Source organism: Rhinolophus sinicus, chromosome X (assembly GCF_036562045.2).
Source record: "Rhinolophus sinicus isolate RSC01 chromosome X, ASM3656204v1, whole genome shotgun sequence".
In the NCBI taxonomy this organism is placed as follows: Eukaryota; Metazoa; Chordata; class Mammalia; order Chiroptera; family Rhinolophidae; genus Rhinolophus; species Rhinolophus sinicus.
The window spans coordinates 63,080,940-63,087,540 of record NC_133768.1 but is presented as its reverse complement, the minus strand read 5'-3'; the positions used below and the strand labels follow the sequence as shown (position 1 = coordinate 63,087,540).

Below are 6,601 nucleotides of genomic sequence, written 5' to 3'. Positions count from 1 at the left end.
TTTAAGTGATGCTATCTTATATACAGTTGAGGATCTTTGGAGTGTATATGAATTAAAAACTGGTTCATATGTGTATATTAACCCTTTACAAATAACCAGAAAATCCTAGAGTTGAATGATTTATGTAACACTTATCATAGAATTAAGCATCTTAAGGTTAAAAAGTTCTTGCCCTAGACTGTGTCCCCCCAAATTCATTTGTTGAAACCTAATCCCCAGTGTGATGGAATTTGGAGATGAGTCCTTTGGGAGGTGAATAGGTGATGAGGGCAAAGCCCTCAGGAGTGGGATTAGTGCTCTTATAAAAGAGACCTCAGAGAGATCCCTTCCCCCATAGGCCATAAAAAGATAGCCAGCTATGAACCAGGAAGCTGGTGCCAGACACTAAATCTGCCGGAACCTTGATTTTGGACTCCCATTTAGTTATCTCCGTGGTTCTCGCATCTGGCTTACCATTAGAATCCACCTGAGGAACTTTACAAAATAGATTCCTGATTCCAAACCAGACCTGCTGAATCAAATTTTCCAGGAATAGTGGAGTGTAGAAAACGTTTTCCAGTGCCTTCTATGGGATTCTTATGACAAGCCAGGTCTGAGAAACCATGGATTTAGACCAAAGCCAACCAAATTTGGTGGAGTTTTATCTCTAATTATATTCAGAAATGGAAATTCCACTAGGTTCATAGATAATGTGTATTTGGAATTAATTTCACTGTCATGATATAATTTGAAATGTTTCTTTCCCTGCAAAACAAAACTGTAGGCCCCAGTTTGACTCACCTTAGAAACTGCCATCCAGCTTTGCTCTTTTTATCAGCTATTCAAAATATTAAAGGGCTATATTTAATTATCTCCCAGGCACTTTTTGTTTATAATAACCCAGCTTCTTAAAATCTTTTTTTATCGGCCCTACTTCAAAAGTCTTTAATGGCTTTCACTCTTCTTCTCAGGAATCTAGTTTCTCCAAATATGGAGATGTAGCTACCAATAGCATGAAAACTCTGAGAAATATGAAGTTGAATAATAACTAATCTTGCTAGAATATCCATTTCTAATGTCAGGAAATTAAAACTTGGCTGTTTCAATTTTGGTCAACCATTAGGACAGATAATTATTACGACATAAGCATTTCTACAGTCAGTCCAGACCTTATGAAAATACAAATGAAAATATGACCCAACCATTATCTTCTCAAGAATAACAAACCTTTTTGAACTTGGACTTTCACATCTTTTTTTTTTTAATAGCATCTAAACACACACATGTATATAAACACATGCATAACTGTCTGAGGGTTAATTGGACCACTGTGATCAGAAACAGTTGATTTAACATAACTCTGACAACATTGGATAACCTAATTTCTAACAACTAAGATCAAAATAAGATCTTTGAACTAATCATTAACCCCCTCACAAAGAAAAATAATGAATTTAAGCTAATTAGCTGAACTTATCTAATATGCTGAAATCTGAACTAACCCTGACTTTTTTCTACTGAATTTTTTCAAAACCTAAATCAACAAATGAACCAGCTGGAACTGGAAAAAATAAACTTATATAGTTTCTAAAACTGAAATATCAAGACAGAGCAAAACTGAAATATCAAAACATCTGCCACACTGATTCTGAATTGCCTTTATTCTGAAACTTTATTTAGTTTAATTCCTTAGTTCAAACAGCCAAATGTGGATATAGCTGTATATTTTCTGGTCCAATAGACAAGTTGATTCTCAGGGGAGCAGGAACATAAACTCTTAATCATAAATCACCTAGCTTCACCTAGTTAACTCTGGTAAATTAAAGTCAGTTTCTCCTAAATACTTTTCAGTTGGATGAATCTGTATGTTTTTTCCTTTGTCCTGAAAACATACAGACATATACATCATTTCAACTGCAATGACTATTGCATAACACCATTTAGTGTATGAATTTTCTTGCTAGTTTTCCTGGGAATTCTCTTTTACTTTGTGGCAACACAGGATACCTATTTTATAGTTTTCTAGTAAGAAAACATTATGTGGAACAATATTTAAATAAACTCAGTTGATTGATCCCGTTATTTGTAAGCTGAGTTTCAGTGTAATATACTTTGTCCCAGAGGTTAATAAGCATCAAAATCTGCATTACAAGACTATTCTGGGGTGTGTGTCTGTCTAACACCTGATTTCTGTACAGTGATTTTAACATTTCAAAGCAGTTTCACATCTATTATTCCATTTAATCTCCGTATTTTTTAAAAAGTATGCTTACGTATTATATATTTAAAATTGCCCCATCATCAAAGCAACACAACTTAGATATTTAAATGAAAAACAGAATAAGACAAACAAATGAAGAAACAAAAACTCATAGACACAGAGGGTAATGCGGGAGGAGGTTCTAGAAGAGGGTAAATGGGGTCAAATATATGGTGATGGAAGGAGAACTGACTCTGGGTTGTGAACACACAATGTGAGATATAGATGATGTATTACAGAATTGTACACCTGAAATCTATGTAACTTTACTAACAATTGTCACCTCAATAAACTTTAATTGATTTAAAAAGAAAAAAAAAAATTTGCTACTACAACTGAAAAGAATTACTTCATGTTTTATGTTGCCTTCTCCTGTTTCTTTCTCTTGTTTATAATGGTATACATACTTGTCAGTTTTGCCCATGTCATCATTTAATATTTGTTTTTAAGTTCCTACTACGTGCAAGAGCCCTTGCTAGATGCTAAGGAGAATACAAAAAAAAAAAAAAAAAAGTGAAATATTTGGCTTTCAGGGTATCTTCATTCTAATAAGGAAAGTAAATACACACTATTCTAAGTAAAATTGAGGTTCCTCACATTTTCAATTTAGTCCCACCAGAATCTTGGTTTCATGTCTGTCTTTCCTGCTTGACAGTGAATCACCTGAAGGCAGGATTGAGTCTCGTTGATTTTCCAGTTCTAGCATGGAGCTCAGTGTTGGGCATGTCCTAGATGGTTGCTGTTTCATGTTGCTCCGTTTTAAATCCTTTAATTTCTCCTTATAGCCTTAAAGATAGAATTCAACCCCTCAGCATGTGAGGTACACCCTTTGTGATTTAGGTCTGCACTGTCCTGTGTACGTGTCCTACTGCCACGTATATTGAGCACTTGAAACGTAACTAGTCTGAACTGAGATGGTCTTAAAAGTAAAATGCACATTACATTTGACCTAGTGTAAAAGCAATGATGTAAAAGGTGTAATTAATAATTATCTTGATGACATGTTGAAATGACATTTTGGTTATATTAAGTAAAGTTTATTAAAATGAATTTCATCTTTGTTTTTTTAACAAATGTGGTTACTAGGAAATTTTAAATTATATATATAGCTCACATTTATGACTCCTATTTTTGTTGACAGAGATGCTCAAGCCCTCTGCCCACCTCCTTTCTCTTATTTTCCACATGCACCTTGTTTTTACCCTTAAAAAGTCTCTTTGCTGTCTTCCAAAAGTGCATGCTAAATTCCTGCCACAGTACCTTTGCAGGTCTGTCTGGCATACATGCTCTTCTTAGCACAGTCCATTGGCAAATGCACTGCACCACCTCAGACCACTCCCTCCAAGACCTGTTTTAGACACCCTGTGTCTATACCACATCATCCTTCACAAAGGTTTACCTAGGGCTCACCACACTCTATTGCATTTCTTGGTTTACTTCTGCCTTTTTTTGTTGTTGTTAAGGAGGGTACAGCTCACAGTGGCCCATGCAGGGATCGAACCAGCAACCTTGGTGTTATTAGCACCATGCTCTAACCAACTGAGCTAACCGGCCACCCCTACTTCTGCCTTTTTTAAGACGGGTACTGATTTTTTTTGAATCTCCGGCATTGAACAGTTTGTGGCTTAGAATAACTCTTAAATGTTTGTTGAAGGAATGCAAGAAGGACCTGGCTGAATAGCAAATCTGAAGGGAAACGTTAAGGTCTTTTTTCTCTGAATTTGGATGATAGCTTTAACCCAAACACACCACCCTTGACCCCCACCTCCCAAAAGAGTCCATAATGGACCCAGAATTCTTCTACTTTGCTCACCAAATAAAATAAACAAAAGCACCAACCTGAAATAAAAGCCACTAGAGTCTGATATAGAACAGTAAACATTTAATTTTGAGAAAAGTTTAACTTTCATAAAACCAAAGTCTCAAATCCTTGTGTTATCTTGTCGCTCTGATGTTAGAAAGTCATTTGAAAATAACTGGTACAACTGGAAAATATGCAGCTGGAAACTGCTGAGGAAGAAACAGTGACAACGTCTTTCAAAACAGTCATTCAGTCATTTCTTGTCAGTAACACAACTTTTCATTCTAGGACATAGTGGTTCTGCAGTGATGGCTTCATCCTTCTCTTCAGAAAAGTTGGTAAACTCCACGGCAACCAGTATCAAAGGAAGCCGCCTCGTTCATCTGCACATTGTAATTAGTACATGCAGTTCCAATCGCCTGGGTGCCATAGTTATATCCAAGAAAATACTGTCCGCTGTAGTTATGAAAAACCGGCTGGTCGCTGTAGACATTGTAGAAATCGCCATACTCTTCATCAGGAAAAACAACGCCTTGATTGCAGGCTGCAAACGGAACAGGAACAAACACCGCAGAAGCGCTCTCGCCGCTTCCAACCGCCCCGCAGACGTTTTGGTCGGCTGTGAAAGCATTTGGGTTTGCGGGCAACGCTCTGTCTCCCCAGGGATTGCCAACCCTGGGAAGGGAAGCATCTCTTTTTCCCATCTGTTGCGGCTTCAGATTTGGATTCCGTAGTGCAATTTTAACTTCACACCGCCCGGAGCCGATGAAATGGTACTTAGCTTCTAACAGCTTTCTCACTGCGGTTTCCTCAGTATATGAGATAAAGCAGAAAGCTCGTCTTTCATTTGTTCTTGGACACACTGGAAGCTCAATATTTTCAATCACTCCAAATGTCCCAAAGTACTCTCTGATTTTTTCTTCAGGCATCCGAGGGTTCAGCCCACCCACAAAAACCTTTTTGGGACAGAATTTCGATTCCATAACTTTAGCTCTTTTAAGATCGATTTTCCTGCCACACACAATGTGCTCTTGTATTTGGAGCACCTTTTCAACGGTGGCATTATCTTTGAAAAGCACAAACCCAAAACCCCTGGGTAATCCAGTGTTTGGGTGGGTTTTAATAATAAAATCGACAATCTCGCCAAATTGAGACAAGTATTCGCGAAGAGCTTGCTTACTGATATTAGACGAGAGACCGCCGATGAACATTTTACTGTCAACCGACTGAGTCTTGCTGACCTCGATTTTGAAGCCCTCAGGGAGATCTTTCATTTCATTGAGTTTGCTCATCGCGAAGCACAGGCCGTCCATTTCTCTGAGCCTAGCGGCAAGATGGCGTCCACCTCGAGAAGAGCGCCCGAGGCTCAGCTGTCAGAGAGGGGGGTTATGGGCAATGACGGCAGAGGGGACGAAACAGCGTCACAATAAACGTGATGACGTATGTAACAACGTAACAACGTAATGACGTAACAACGTAACGACGTGATGTGAGCCCACGGGAGTGAGTGCTTTGAAATCTGAAATGGGCAGTCAGGAGAGTTTCTGGTTTTACGAAAGCTGCAGTTACCCCTCAGAAGTTGGTTTGCTTCTGGGCGTGTGTGGGATTTTTTTGTTTTTGTTTTTGTTGTTATTGTTTTTGTGTTGTTTTTTTTGTAATCCTTAAGGCATTAAACCCCCGAAAAGGAAAGTTTGCCGTGAGTACCAGCAACTTCTAGTCTTGTTTTCTTCAGGTTGTAGCTCTTTCAAGTTTTGTTAAACTCATTTGTTCATTCAAGATGGCCTGTCTAAATAGCCATTGCATCATATAGGTAACTTTCGGCGTGTTTCAGGGCAGGGATAGGAAATGAAATGAGGGAGGTAGATTACAGGCAAAGCACGTTCATATGCCGAAGGGGGTCCAAAGTAATATTTAAAAAAAAAAAAAAAAGGCTGTGTTGAGCTAGAAAGTACCTTATATGGAAAGCACGTTCCTATGCTGAAGGGGTGAAAGTAACATTTTTAAAAATAACAGCTATGTCGAACTAGGATATGGATTACAAAGAAATCATGTTTCTATGCTGAAGGGGTCTAAACTAATATTTTTTAAAATAATAGCTATGTTGAGATATAATTTCCATACCATACAATTTATTCTTCTAAAGTTTTTCATGTATTTACAGAGTTGTGTGATTGCCACAATCTAATTACCACCATCTAATTTTAGAAATGGTTTGTCCCCCAAAAAATTCTGTATCCCATTAATCAGTGACTCTTCATTTCTCTCTCAACCCTCCCAGATCTTACAATCTGTGGCCTTTTGAGTCTGACTTATTTCACTTAGCCCAGTGTTTTCAAGAGTCATCCTTGCCGTGGCATGTTTCAGTATTTAATTCTTTTTTACAGCTGAATAATATTCCATTGAGTGGATAGAGCACATTTTGCTTATCCATTTCTCTAAAACAATATTTGAAAGCATTGATGTTGTTATATTATTACACTTCTGTGTCATAGTTAAAATAAGTATAAGGAATTTTTCTGGCCATCATTTGTGTTTCTGATTTCTGGCACCATCAGTCAGTG

General features: G+C 37.7%; 1 non-coding gene and 1 pseudogene across 1 annotated transcript; both read right to left on the bottom strand.

Moving 5' to 3' along the window:
• Positions 1-3,719: 3,719 nt before the first annotated feature.
• TRNAI-AAU (transfer RNA isoleucine (anticodon AAU)) lies at positions 3,720-3,793 on the bottom strand. Its single transcript has one exon. It is a non-coding gene; the product is annotated as a tRNA-Ile (tRNA).
• A 573-nt stretch (positions 3,794-4,366) lies between these two features.
• On the bottom strand, positions 4,367-5,332 carry LOC109460291 (heterogeneous nuclear ribonucleoprotein D-like; annotated as a pseudogene).
• Between the last annotated feature and the right edge of the window lie 1,269 nt (positions 5,333-6,601).